The following is a 15,535-nucleotide window of genomic DNA, read 5'->3' as shown; positions in this document are numbered from 1 at the left end:
CCCTCTGAGATGCATGCTGCAAATGCCAGAGAGAGAGAGAGAGAGAGAGAGAGAGAGAGAGAGAGAGAGAGAGAGAGAGAGAGAGAGAGAGAGAGAGAGAAGGGGAGTGTGAGAGACAGTAAGAGAGGGAGGCATAGGGTTATAGGGGCAATGAAAGGCGTGTGCTTTCTACATGTCTGGCTAAGGGTATCAATTTTCCTGTTGTTACTGCAACTATGAAAAACAGACATCCCACAAATAAGCCCTCCTCGGGCTCTATTTGACTTTGTCCCGAGAAAAGTGCTAATAATAACCACAAAGTAAAGCAACCCGCCCACTGCGCGAGCTCTAATTTCAAGGTTTGACCAAAACCTGTCTTCAGTAACTACCTATCTAGATACCATGCACACACACACACACACATGCACGCACACAAGCACACACACATCACAGTAACCTGAGGGAGGATGGAGCATGATGGAAACATTTGCTTTCACGTATCCTTCACCAGACAATGATGAGAGCTCATCACTGCTGATTAATTCAAAAAATAAATAAAATAACCCGTTGCATGAACTGCACTGTGCATATACTGCAAGCGCAAGCACTGATAATCTCCTCCACCCACACACACTTGTTTAAAAACACATAACTTCCTCTTGATTAATCAAGGGATGTTAAATCTCTGACATGCGTGCCCTTCCCTCCCTCAAAGAGCCAGACAATAGGGCCATGATCCAGCAATGTGAGGAGGAGGAGGAGGAGGAGGGGGGCCACACCTTGTCTCTGCAGTATCTCTCTCCCGACTCCATAGCTTGACCTTTTTGTTCCCACGCGCTCTGAGGACGAGGATGATGATGATGGATTGGGGTTGTGATTCGGCGGCTTGGCTGCAACACTTAACACAAATGCGCCGCTAAAAGTCTTCCATACCACAGTGCCCGTCGTCACTCAGCAACGTAGGCTAGGAGGATTGGGTTACGGTTTTACAATTTCCTTGACCAAAGGCACATTTTCCGTTTGTGCTAGGACATAAAACCATGATGTTAAGCATACAGGGAGGAAGTTGAACGCTGTGGTAATGTGAAACCTTTGTGAGCACCGCGTCACTGTGTGCCACAACTGCTTTATTCTGCCGCCCTAATGAGAAAATGCCGTTTCCCCCCAGCCCACAGCAGTGCAACACAAGGGCAAAAAAACATCCAAAAACTACAAGAACACACAAATCACCATCGAAGGGGAACGAACGCCAGCCAGGACGACTGTCAGAACCGCCGGTCTGCATGGGTTAGCGGTTAGCTTAGCTCACCCCGCTTCCGCGTCTTGTCACACCGCCCTCGGCGTTTCCTCCTCTGGCACAGCTCCAGGCAGGGGCCGTGGTCCCCGGGCCCACCGGACGAAGCAGACCAAGCTCCCCCAGCCGATCCAGCGCCAGCTCTCCCGGCCAGACACCCTCGACACACTTCCCCGCACTCCTCACGATGACATGAAAAACACCACAGTCAACGCCAGGTGAGGCCACCGCCAGATCGGAACTGCCGGTCAGCATGGGGCAGTTAGGGTAGTTAGCTTAGCCTGCCCCGCTCTCCCAGCAGATCCAGCCATCAGACGAAGACAAAACTTGGACGCAGGCAAAGACACTGCATGAACGGCACTGAATGAGGCCGCCGCAAATGTGAATTCGCACAGCCATCTTCCCACACCGGAAGCGGAAACTATGTGTGTGTGTATGTATGTATGTATGTATATATATATTATATATATATATATATATATGTTTGTCTGTAGTGCTGCAAAGTAGTGCCGCACGATTTGGTGAAAAAGATTTGCGGTTGCGATATAATACATTTATACATATATACAAATAATACAAATTTGTCGAGTTGCTGCGACATGTAGACTTTCATTTTGCATGTTTTACACACTTCCTCTTTCTGCTCAATGTCGCGTCACTTGAATCCAAAATATCGCCATATAACAGAGGTCGCATTTTTGTTTTGTTTTTGTCACCAGTTCATTAGCGTTAACCTGCTCATTGTCATCGGTTATAATTTTTTTCCTTCGCTGGTCTGCACAGAGCACACCGGGTGGTCATGTGACCGTAGACTGCACACGCTTCACTGCCTAAACAGAGACTGATTGGTCATCTCTTCATTATGGGCGTAGATATGCAGACTGCACACAAACATGCACATTTTATTATTTAATTAAATCACAGCCTTTTGCGGTTAAATAGTTGCCCAGGCTGACATCGCGACTGCGATTAGATTAACCGTGCAGCACTACTGCAAAGCATCACCGAGCTAAACATACAGCTGGCTCATCGAGTAAGCCTTGGTGGGTGTTGGGGAGACAGAATGCAGACTAGCTCTGATGACAAACTGAAGGTTTTGTGGCCAAACTACCTCGTGGGTGTCACACACCGGGCTCTAGGCCATCTGCTGGCTTGCATCACTGCTCTCTTAGCAACAGCGTACACTTGCACCCTGGAGTAGGCACACAAAAAACCAGACATCTTTGTACATAATAATCACACCGAATAATCACACAACCCAAAATGTAAGCGCAAAAGGAGGCATCTTACCCACTGAGAGAAACGCCTGTCTGCATATTAACTGCTGTTTTTCATGGGGCATGACTGAACATAACCGGCACTTTCACCTCCACTGGCTTAACCAGCAACAACGGCCACTTCAACCCCCTGGCTAAGTATGAGCAGGCCATGAGCAATCCTCCTCCCAAGTTCTTCCATATACTGTTAAATGCCTTGTATTCCCCCTCAGTGACATCAGTGGCATTTGCAGCAGAACTAGAATCTGAACTCCTCAATTTGTGGTCAAGTGTTATGATGAGCCATTAGGAGAGCATTAATGATCTTTTTGCTCTATGAGCCCATTTCTAGATGAGTAACCGGATCAAGAATGAACGGTGACATATGACTCAGATTGCGATTCAAATGTATAAAACATGCCCGAGAACTAAGTCCAAATCTTTCTTGGCTACACCCAAATCTGCAACAAACACAAACATTACAACACAATGCAGCAACATAACAGGACTTGTGAGACGATCTTCTGGGGAATATGAAATGTTATTGAACGGCAGTGCTCATAACTGAAGCCAAGAGGAACACTGACTGAGCCAGCAGGCAGATGGTACGCAAAAAGTTCATTTAAGGTGAACTAAGAGAATTTGACCCGCACAAAAAGGCAGGTACCTCAGCTGACCCGTCAATGAACGTGGTCAAATTAGTCCTACTGTTTACTTTTCTTCAGCACGAGAAGCTCGGCAAACAAAAACAGCTTTACTGAATCACCAGCAGCTTATATATTAGACATCCAGTTGAAGTACATGTTATGAGGAAGTGATCTATCAGTCTGGTAGCATGAGAAAAAGGGGGTTTAAGGATTAACGGAAATGAGGGCTTTGCTGAATGGCGGGAGATGAGTGCAATCACTCAAGGGCTTCCCTTTGCATGAATGGACAGACCCCATTGAACAGATGTCTCTTCAAACCTTTTATCTTCAAATGAAGGTGCTTAAGGTTGACTGGAGACCGTTTCATGTATTTATCACACTTTCCAGTGCATAGACATCTAACAGTAGAAAAAAAGGACACCACATACATATATGCAGTACACGGGACGGACTAAGCAAGCTTTGGAGTTGATCTCACTGCGACTTAAGGCTTTTGATGTCAAACACCCCCTCCCCCCCAACCCCCCAAGCCAACAGCCATTCTGCATATCCCACCAATTATCTGCTGTTTGAACATTGCAGAGGAGACCCTTTATTCCCTTCCCCTACTTTGCCGACTGACGCCATCTTATACCTTTACCTCCATAATGTCATGCGTCGTGGTTCATGGAAGGAACACCGCAGGTCAATTTGCATGCACATGTAAACTTGACTGATGAGAAAACAGTGAAAACAAGTGTTCTGTTCGATTTGATCAGTAGCACATGATGGTGCAAATGAAGTTAAGGTAGCAGTCGGACTCTCTGGAAGACTGAGCGAGGGTACATCAGTAAAACTACTTGTATTCACATTCATGCACACACACACACACACACACACAAAATCTTTTCGCTTGGGGCTTTAATTATTTGTGGTCATCTTTTAGTTTCCTGTCTCTCAGCCGAGGCCTCACAGCAGACTTGCATCTGTGCTTGAAGAAGTTATATACAAGAGGATTTCTGATTGATGGGACATTGTTCCCCCTCCTCAACTTACCTTGTACTAAAATCAGAGTTTTCACAGTCCTTGGCTCTAAACCCTCTTCATACATAGGGTTAGGCCCAGTTGCCCACACTTGTGGTATTGTGGTCTCATATAAGCATTTACATACCAGATATCAAGTGTGTAGTTTGTCCCAATCCCAGAAAATGACACCGACGTGCCCTTCTGCTAACACCGCTCCATGTGCCAAGTCTAAATCCCTTAATGCATGGTGTCAGTGATGTAGATGACTCCTGCCAGCAGCTGACTTAATAGTTAAAAAACATCAATGGCACCAACACATGGGAGAAGTTAGGAATGATGGGGAGAAGTTAGGAATGATGGGGATGATGACACTAGGGATGATGTTGGCTGAAACGTTACATAGTGTAAAGTCCCCCCCTCCCCCCATCATTTTGAAATACTGAGAAGTTACCACAGATGTTGCAAATTACTTTGAATAGCATGCCGGCTAACAGGGATGCTACTATGTTGAACATTTCTGCAGGTTCGCTTCCTCTACTTTCAGGGCAGTGCGTACTATGTGACGCCATTAATGGGTTTCCCAATCGTTTGGTTTTCCTTAGCACTGGTTGCAAGTACGGACTTGAGCGCTTCGCGGCACATGTCATGCAAGTGTGCCGGTGCTCAAAGGGTGCTCCAAAACTGCAAGCGTGGTGAAATGGGATTGGGCAATAGTGTGACTAGTGTTAATGTACAGGAAAGAGTTATTCATACTGACCTGCAATACCCCAAAAGTTTGTTTTTATTTTCTAAGAGGTTTTACATTCATAAGGTGGGGGGGCATCCGGAAGACCCCGTCACACCATTTGACTGTAACACTGAACTGAAATCGATAGTTTACTTTGGTAGATTCATAAACCAAGCTGATAACCAAAAACGTATGCAATATGGACGCATACTACCTGACCAAAAAACAGCTGCTTAGTCTTCTCGTTACCCCCGTCCGCTGTACATCCTCCTACTTGGCCAACATGGCATTCCCCTAAAAATGTCTTTTCCAGGATCCATTCCTCATCCTGCTCGGATTCACTGGCAGACTGGAAGAATGCATTCTCTTTCTCAATTTGCATTCACAGATAACACTGTTCCCCTCTCACTATTCATAAAAGTCCTATCTGACATATCCAACCTCAAATTTAATATTTGCTGTTTTAAATTCAAACATGGCTTGTGAGAAACAAGACCTTCATTGTTTGCTTGAGCCGAGAGCTCTTTTCTTTGGTTTATTCTGGCATCAGGGGTACACTGGATACCGTAGAATCTGACAGAATCTTGTTCAAAATGCGTCCTGAAACCCATTAAAACCCCATAACCTGCCATTAACGCTCCATTGAATTACGCGACAAAGCAGGGATTTGGGTCCTGGTTCGAGTCAAGCCCAGAAAACAAATGTTGTAAAAAGACAAGAGACAGAGAGATCATCAAAATAATTCAAGCTACACACACACACACACAACATATAATTAGTCCTGTCGGGCCATGCAGTCTGAACGGTGTGGTTGATGACTGCCATTGCACACAAGAAACTTGTCAATGTGGGAGGATCTTGGATTCTCCCCCAAAACCCCTCTGCAGCACCGGGATCATACAGTTCACACCGACGGCCAGATCTTGAAGGCCCGCCACGCTGCTGCCGCGCTGCTCCACCTCTACGGAGAGGCACCTTTTTCCCCATTTGCGTGATCTGCCATAGTTATGCAGGATAAATGCACGCTAGCCTAGCCCGGGCAATATAAACCTCTTTTCGTTTTTAGTCGTAATGAGTGCGACATGTCATTTATAGTAAATCGAAAACCTCAATTTATCAAACTTCAATTAAAGGTACCTCTCGCTGTCTCTGATGCTTGCCTACCTGTATCTTGAGCTAATGTGATTTGTAATAATCAGCATCGATGGCAGTGATCGAGTGAATCAATAAAATTTGGTGTGTGATTTTGTGGAACATGCAAAATGTTATCGATTATAACATTTTTTTTAAAAAGATAACTACATAGTACCAGAGGATATTAAAGCCAGTCAATGATTTATGTGATGAAAGTCCTAACAAGTAAAAAAATGTCACTGAAGCAGCAATGCTTCTGTTTGAATTAAATATTTTGGTAGTCTTTCCATCTCTGCCTGTAGTACGAAGTATTTCAAATCTCTTCAGGCGGGTCTTTGAGGTTTAAACTGAGGGGGGGGGGCATCACATCCTTACATCCAGTCACACACCATTACTGACAGCTCCTTAACAAGGACTGCTTTTTTAAAGGCACCATTCCCTTGAGATTAAATCCCTTAATCCCATTTCTGGTCCAACCACACTGACAGACTGTCTGTTACATTTCCTCTTTGTGCATCTCTCTCTCTCCCTCTCTCTCTCTCTCTCTCACACACACACACACACACACACTCTCTCTCTCTCTCTCTCTCTCTCTCTCTCTCTCTCTCTCTCTCGCACACACACAATCACACTCCCCCCTCCCTCCCTCTCCCTCTCTCTCTGTCTCACACACGCACACACTCACTCATACTCCCTCTCTCTCTCTCACTCACTCTCTCCCCCCTCTCACACACCCACTCACAATCACATTCACTCTCTCTCCCTCTCACACACACACTCAACTCCCCCCCCTCTCTCACACACGCACACACTCACTTATACTCCCTCTCTCTCTCTCACTCACTCTCTCCCCCCTCTCACACACCCACTCACAATCACATTCACTCTCTCTCCCCCTCACACACGCACTCAACTCCCCCCCTCTCTCACACACAAACACACACACACTCTCTCTCTCTCTCTCTCTCTCTCGCTCTCTCTCACACACACACTCTCTCTCACCACACTCACACTCCCCCTTCTCTCTCACACACACACACTCTCATTCTCCCCCTCTCACACACACACTCACAATCACATTCACTCTCTCTCTCACACACACTCAGTTACCCACTCTCTCCCCCTCTCTCACACACACACACTCAACAACTCTCCCCCCCTCTCTCTCTCACACACACACACTCACTCTCACTCTCTCCACCTCCTCTCTCTCTCTCTCTCTCTCTCTCTCTCTCTCTCTCTCTCTCTCTCTCTCTCTCTCTCTCTCTCACACACTCACTCACTCACACTCACCCCCCCCCCCTATACTCTCACTATATGGCTTTTCTAAAGGCTCTTTGGCTGCTCCTTGTGAGGAGGAAGTAATCGTTAAATTTTATGTTTGGTGCTGTCTGAAGAAGATAGATGGAGTTTCCACTTCCAACAGGGCAGCCTGGAATAGAGATGATTGACAAGTCACGAGGGCACCACATTCAGATAAGAGATAAAGGACGAACATATGCAGAAAATCACCTAAAACTTTATGAAGCAGTTTTATCAGCACAGGCAAATCACGCGCTATTTCAGACCGGGTCCCAAATGAGAATTTTATCTCGTTTTTGGAGCTGGTCCCATTAAAACGTATTCATTTGCTTTTCAATCACATTTTACTCATTGACGGTAATTGCATCTCGTTTCTCCCAGAGAATCCCTGGATCCTGCTTCATCTGCTAGCACACAGGACCAGACAGCACGGCCTTCCTTTTAAATGTACCAGAAAGGCCCAATAATCTGTTTTAGAGGGAATACAGATGATGTAAAACTCGACTGAGGACACTGAGCAGATGTACTTAACAGTGACATTCAGTCAACGTCAGTTTCTAATCCAACGAGATCCTGTTTCAAACAAAGAGGTTCGATTTCAACTATCTGAAAAGCTGAATACCTGCATCTTCTCTCAAACACGCAATTACACTTTGATAATGACTTCACTGAGGGATGCCGCTACCCAGCCTGATAACAGTCTCCAAATGGCAACATTTCAGAGAATCCAATCATCTGCTTGTTTTACATTTTAGACAATGAAAATAAGGAAACAACTTGGAAAACGGATACAATTTTGAATTTAAATTCTTCAAATTGGCATCCGGGTAGCGTGGCGGTCTATTCTGTTAACTACCAACATGGGGATCGCCAGTTCAAATCCCCGTGTTACCTCCAGCTTGGGCTGGCGTCCTTACAGACACAACTGGCTGTGTCTGCGGGTGGGAAGCCGAATGTGGGTATGTGTCCTGGTCGCTGCACTAGCGCCTCCTCTGGTCGGTCAAGGAGTCTGTTCAAGGGGAAGGGTGAACTGGGGGGAATAGCGTGATCCTCCCACACGATACGTCCCCCAGGTGAAACTCCTCACTGTCAGGTGAAAAGCAGCTGCTGGCGACTCCACATGTATCGGAAGAGGCATGTGGTAGTCTGCAGCCCTCCCCGGATCGGCAGAGGGGGTGGAGCAGCAACCAGGACGGCTCAGAAGAGTGGGGTAATTGGCCGGATACAACTGGGGAGAAAAAAAAATCTTCAAATTAAACACCACTCAAACTACAGATTTAAACCACAGGATATGACACTATAGCTGAACCTAAAGCTTTTAGCAGGGAATGTATTTACAGAAAATAAGTGCCACCAATCTCTTTTTTAATAGGAATACAGCAAGAAAAATGATTTAAGGTCTGCAGCAGTGACCCTTGTCAAATAACCGTAATAGATATTTCCTTGGTCTTAATTGCTGCGGTGGTCTAGATGTCCATAATTGAGGTATGTTTCAAAATAAAAGCACTGGCCGCGGGTTTAACTTCCACACCATGTTGTTAGAGAAAGATCAAGATAAAGGGATGACTACTATGCATAGCAACACGGATGGGGACGGAGAGGAGTTGGGAGGATAGAGGAAGTTCTGACTGGGCTGTCATGTACATGCAAGAGGAAAGTCCTCTCAAAGTATCTCCCATCCATACTTTGAAGCCAAAAGGGACTCGCTGATTAAAAACCCTGACGTGTGTCCCTGGCATACCTTAAGATGATGAATTTGATGAGGTCGATGATGGCTGTAGCTGAAAGACCAGCAAACACACACACACACACACACACACACGCGCGCACGCACGCACGCGCGCACACACACACACACACACACACACACACACACACACACACGCACACACACGGCGGCACTTCAGAAGGAGGATAAGGAATGCTACAGGCCCACTTCATCTTTCAGTCGGGTTACTTGGTTCAGCCCTCTGAGAATGCGACCCCTGGCCTAACACTGTGCAAAGCAGATGGCGTTTCCCCGTGCTGAAATACAGCCCTCCACACGGAAACTTCTGGAAGTTCAGATAATGACCTGTCCCGCTACACTTTTAAAAGACAGTGACTAAGTGGGTAGAGAGAGAGAGAAGTGCAGATTTTACCAGCGAATTAAAGTGATAAAAAGAGATGAGATAGGGGGGCAGATGGTCCAATAAAGTGACAGTTGAGATTGCAGGAGAATGAGTAAGGGGAGAAGATGAGCGAGGCTGCAACTGAGAAAAAGCAAGAGAGATGGAAAACGCAGGGGGAGAAGCATATGCCAGACTTCTGACAAGTGTGGAGGCATTGCTGGGGTGCCAGCACCACTGGTAAAGGCAGCTGCTCGCAGCAGCTTGCACCAAGTCACACACACAAAAACACCGAACTAAAACTAAAAGCATAAATCACAGCCCAGGCTCTTTGGAAGGGGGACTAGGAGGTTTAGCCCACAATGCCTCTCAATGGCTGCAAAACAGGGAACCGGCACGGAGTGATTTACAGAGCATGTGATACTGTAAATGGTAGAACCACCACCAAGGAAGAAGCTGGAGAGGAGATAACTAGCTTAGCAATTTCAACACCTCTTTGAATGTTGGGGTGCCTGATGGGAAAACACACACAAACACACACACACACACACACACACACACACACACACACACACACACACACAATAGAAGCAGCACATTGGTTGTTACAAGGTATTCACAAGTGGTTTGTTTTTGTACACTTTGAAAAATTGTTCATAAAATGTATCTGATTAACTTTCTTTAAAAGCTTCCATTATTTTACTTGCAACATATTTTGGTTTGGATCACTAGGCCCTAGTCTTGACGGGTTGATACAGCCAGTTAAGCGACGTATTCCTTCGGAGGTCTTGGTAGGTAGACTAAGGTGAGAGGAAAGACGCTAGCAGATGTTTGGAAGTTACATTTTCGCTAGCATCTCTCTCTGAAACGGGTTTTCAACCACATGCAACCAGAATAAAATCATATCATTTCTTGCTAATGGCATCTACCTTTTCTTTTGTGTCACACTACAATCGAGCCCGTCAATGTATGAGAACCTCATACGGGGAACAGGTGTCTGCACATTTCAATTTGTTCAACTGTTGAATCAAAAGTATAAGTCAAGGTTGAAAGTTGTTTTTTTTTAACTACACAAATGAGTGAAAGTAGTGTAGCAGATCCCAGGTTCGACAGTAATGCGAGCTGCACGACCGCAAATGTCTTCTTCTGCAAATAAACAGAATAAGAAAATGCTGCATTAATCCAACCTCTCGGATTCAATGAAACCACGAAGGATGACCTCTCAGTGCTCGTATCGCTATATACAAGCCACCACACGAAGCCAAGCCCACCCGTTCTCTGGTAACTCCATCTCAGCCATGTGGGCTGGCCAGCAACAACTTGTCACCCCTGATGGGAAATTACAAGTTGGACTTCCTCCCCTCCATCTTCCTCCCGTGTGACATGCATGTATAGCTGTAAACACCACTCAGGGCAACTAAAGCGATAAGGGTAAATATATATATGCGATGTGAAGGGGTTCAAGAGAGACAGTAGCCCTATTATTACTACATAGTATTAAATGGGTACCCCCGTGCAACTACACATCTTACAGAAAATGACAAGGAAAGGATGTCAGGACACTCCTACGGTTTTCTTCTACAGGTTGGGTATAGATGACAAATGTGCTGACAATACAAGTAGCGTTGACAGTAAATTAACCTAGATGCGAATGGGCATGACAAATCATGGAAATAATAAGGGTAAAGCACAACTGGAAGACTGACTAAGTCAAATGGCTGTTTACGGTACAACTCCATGGTAAAACTGGTTAATAGTAAGTTTCTCTCTCAGATGTGCTTCAGTGGTTTCAGGGGAATCACCCGACGACCTCGGTTGTTGGATATCCTCTCGAAGGGTTTGATAATATGGAACAAATCTAGGCTGAACGTTGCAAGATCATGGGAAATAATGTTCAGATCTGTTTCGGGGTGAACCCTGACGTTAAGGGGCTGGTTAGAAATCTGAACAAAAGCCATGCATTTAGATAAGTATGTACCTGCAGTAGTAGTTGCAGATTGGAAACTCATGTCAAGCTATTAGGGTGAGAAAAGCTATAAAATATTATAGAGGTAAATGCTCGTTAATTACTGCGTGTGTACAACTAGACAACACCTTTTGGCTCATCTGTGACCATCTTGAATTAATGAATGAAGTGTTTACCTGTAGAGATTTAACGCTAACCAAAGGGCAAGCTTATCCGATAGGCAAGATCCAAACGTGTGTGTTAAACCGCTTTTTGTGAAGCAGTTTTATAATAATGCCTGATGCAAATCATATATGTTGCAGTTTTTAAGAATTTACAGCATAAAAAAAAATGGAGGTAGACCACAACTTTCAGTATACAGTGACCAGGCTCCTGTGGGAAATAATACAATAATAATAATACAAACAGTGTAATGCTGATATGCTGACTTAAGTTATTCTAAACAAAATAGCCGTGTTCGTGTTATGAACATGCAAATGAAAGTGTATTTTTATGTGGACAAAACCAACAGCGCGTCTGCTAACTGCTTAAAGGCAGAGACATCTAAAGCATCTGACGTAGACGATGGTATGATGATGACCACAAATGGAGCAAAGGACACAAAACAACCATTATGACTTCTTTTGCAGAAACAACTTTTCCCGCCCACATTTAAAAACACTTACAGGGGATTCCCCCCCTCTCTTTTTTGTCCCAAACAAAGCAGCAACTAAAATTAACCCCTGAATTCTGGGGATAAAACTTGGAAAACATGGACAATGTCCTGATATTTCTAATGGTACACCAGCCTCACGGGGGCACAAAATCCAAGTCAAATGACTAAACTTTGGAAACAAGTAACAGTCACATATGAAAGAAGACAGGGCAGAGCTGGCAGTGGGGGAGCACTTACTCATCTCTTCACTGGAAAAACAAACCCAAACAGAAATCTGGGGCTGAACCTCAGACTCACCTTGAATAAACCCTCCACAGAGCAGATGGAGAGGATTGTCCAAATTAAATGTGTCAAAAAAGCTTAGCTAATCCATCACAGTGGATCCAAGTCAGACAGAACACTCTCCCAGGCAGAGAAGCACGATGCAGGAGAACTGCCTTCAGAGACAGGAAAGTAAAGAGGAGACCCCGAGGAAGTAATTAGGGCTAACCTGATTGGTCAACATTCTCCTCATTCAAAGGCATTGATTATTCATGCACGCTGAGGAGTAGAAGACACAATGGAGTAAAAAAAAAGTGAAAGAAAAGAGAATTGAGGAGAGGAGGAGGGAAGAGATTGTGTGTGTGTGTGTGTGTGTGTGTGTGTGTGTGTCTGGGGAGGTTACCCCCTCAAACTCTCCCAGATGGCTGAACAATGGAACTGCAGACATGTTGACTGGGAAAGATTTAACAGGAAAAATATGGAAAAAAAAGAAAGAAAGCACAAGGCATGTAAAGGCAAACTTGAGGCGCTCCTGCCAAAGACACATTCTCTCTCGCCACCTCTCGCCTCCAAAACTTTTCCTCCCCTGCACAGTTCACACAGCCACACAGACCCACCTTTCCCCCCTTCCCTGTAAAAAACCATTCACAACCACTCGTTAATCGCGAGAGGAGAGCTCAGATGTGGCAACATGCAGCCGAAAGTATGCAAACTCACTCACACAAGGCAAACACGAGATAGGCGACTCACCCAACCCTTCCCTTTTCTTTCCTTTTCTCTTCCTCTCTCAATCACAGCTCCAGCTGGTGAGGCTGCGCTGCTGCTCCCTCGGCCACGCCCACTGCGCGGTCATGTGACCAACCCCCCGCGGCCAGGGAGGCATTCCGCAGCCACGCCCCTCATACAGGGAAAGTAAAATGTAGAGAAATGTGGATGGAGCGATCCCTTTCTACCCGTGAGGGTTACCAAAAAAGTTCGCGTGTGTGTGTGCGCGTCTGTCAGAGTGTACATAAGCAAAATGAAATTGGTTAGATCTTAGGCAAATGGCCTTATAAGTATATAAAGCGCCTATTAAATATAAATAAGTGTATTTTGGGGTAAATGTGGTTGTACAAAGGCAAAGTGGCAACATATTCTAAGCGTGTGCATGTGTGCATCCACTTGCTTCCTCCCATATACCGCCTTCATTTTCGTATTTATTTGACAAAGAGGAGGGGAAAGATTTTTTTTCTTTTTTTTGCCCATGTGAACAAATGTTTCGAAACAGAAAAAGACAGGTATTCTCTCCCCATACATCTTCCTGTTTGTTCGCTCTCTCTCCACTCATCTTCCTGTTCGTTTTCTCTCTCTCTCTCTCTCTCTCTCTCTCTCTCTCTCTCTCTCTCTCTCTCTCTCTCTCTCTCTCTCTCTCTCTCTCTCTCTCTCTCTCTCTCTCTCTCTCTCTCTCTCTCTCTGTGGTTGTCTCCCCCCCCCCTCTGAGTTCCTCACTGTCTCAGGTAATGAAAAGACTGCCGTCTCATTACACTCAAAAGATTAGGAAATGTATATCTGGGAGAATACACTACAGATAGGGGACTTCCAGTGCCTTGGATTGTTGCTGCTGCTATTACATGTACTATAAGTACTAATTACCCCCAATTCATTAGGTCGACCCATCTCAATTGGAAACAATGTCCATAGTATCAAAAATTATCAAAATAAAAGTTAATCCACCCTGGCCTTTATTCAATACTGAGACCAAATAAGATTCAACATGACACTAAAACAAAACCACATGCAGATGTCTTTCTGTATCTGAGAGCGTTACAGAAGGAAGAGAAGCGCAAGAGATGGTAGCTGACAAAAAGTGAGAGAAATCTTTTTCTTTTTTTTTTCTTTTGCCTGTAAGGCTCAGCTTTTTCCATCAGCATATTGGCTGAAGCCCCAAAAATGTTTTCATAACATTTAGCACAAAACGCTTCCTTCCTGCGAAAGCTGTAGCTGAAGCTAACGTTTGGATGTGGTTTAGCTGCATTAATGTGTGTGTGTGTGTGTGTGTGTTTGCGTGTGCGTGCCCTCATGCACATGCATGTCTGTCAGACAATGCAGACAATGCAGACATGTCAGACTATGCAGACACATTGTCTGTGCAGATGCAAAGAAACACAATTGCATGTTTCGCCACTACACCTCTGAAGTGACATTTCACTCTGATGTCAAGATATGGGAGCCTGCATCCATTCACTCTAAATCAAGGAGGTGTAAAAAGATCACCTCCTACATAAACCTTGCACTAATATCCAGCTACCGTACCTTCAACTATGCTGCTATTACGCATTTCTTTACATGTTGGATTCTGAATTCTGGTAAGTTGAAGCTGTGATTAAAAAAAAATTTAAATCATGAGCATTACCTTGGATATTATTGAATGTTGCTGGTTCTCCCAGCTGACATAACATCTTTTTTTTATTTAAAAAAGATGCACAGAGACAGGTGAAGAAACAAGTATGTTCCTGACTAGGTAGTGAAATGTCGATTTGATGCTGGCAGGATTATTATAGGCTCGGCCAGGATGGGCTGTCAGAGGAGGAGACTTCAACATGTGTCCCATGGCTGCAGTATATTTTTTTTTAAACAGAAAACTGAATTGTTTGATTCAAACACAAGTTAAAGTGTTGTGTTCAAATGGTTTAAACATAAAATAGCTGTGCCGTGTGTCATTTCTACTCACAGTATTTAGCAATTATATCAAGAGCGGAGCAGTTTGCAAACATTAACTCAACCTCTTGTTTATTTTGCCATAAACAAAACACCAAATGGATCCAGATGTACTGTGAAGGATTCAAATTGACGAAATCACTATAGAAGTCTATACGTCAGGTCCCAAAAATGGCCTCCTTCTGCTTCCACTCACAGGAGTCCTCCCCAGAGGCCCAACCTGCCCAAGCTATTATTGCCGAGGCTGGTCTTGATGGACCAAAACTCAGTTCAGTCCCAGAAAGACAGCTCTCTTGCTCGGGGTCAACTCTCTCTGAGGAATACGTCTGCGGATTCTGACAAGACCAACGTGTCATGGTCTGTATCAGCGATAAGGCTACATGTATTTTTTATATACTGTACTGTACATTGTACATATATTAGTAAACTCTGTCATGTACATCTAGCTCAGGCATGTATGTAAGTAACCTGCTAACGTCTATTTCAGCATCTCTGATATATTCT

General features: G+C 44.7%; 1 protein-coding gene across 4 annotated transcripts in view; it reads right to left on the bottom strand.

Moving 5' to 3' along the window:
- The window catches only part of septin9b (septin 9b), a 79,306-nt gene that overhangs the window by 23,999 nt on the left and 39,772 nt on the right, over positions 1-15,535 (bottom strand). Inside the window, exon 1 of one of the 4 annotated variants that reach the window (XM_056279838.1) lies at positions 12,371-12,453. The exons of the other annotated variants lie outside the window; for them this stretch is intronic. The gene's annotated coding sequence lies outside the window, so the exon portion shown is untranslated. Of the gene's footprint in view, positions 1-12,370; positions 12,454-15,535 lie in introns of those variants that run through there. 4 annotated transcript variants of the gene reach the window in all.

The sequence above is a fragment of the Lampris incognitus genome, chromosome 5 (genome assembly GCF_029633865.1).
Source record: "Lampris incognitus isolate fLamInc1 chromosome 5, fLamInc1.hap2, whole genome shotgun sequence".
In the NCBI taxonomy this organism is placed as follows: Eukaryota; Metazoa; Chordata; class Actinopteri; order Lampriformes; family Lampridae; genus Lampris; species Lampris incognitus.
The sequence above is the reverse complement of the archived record's forward strand: the minus strand, read 5'-3'. Positions and strand labels throughout refer to the sequence as shown.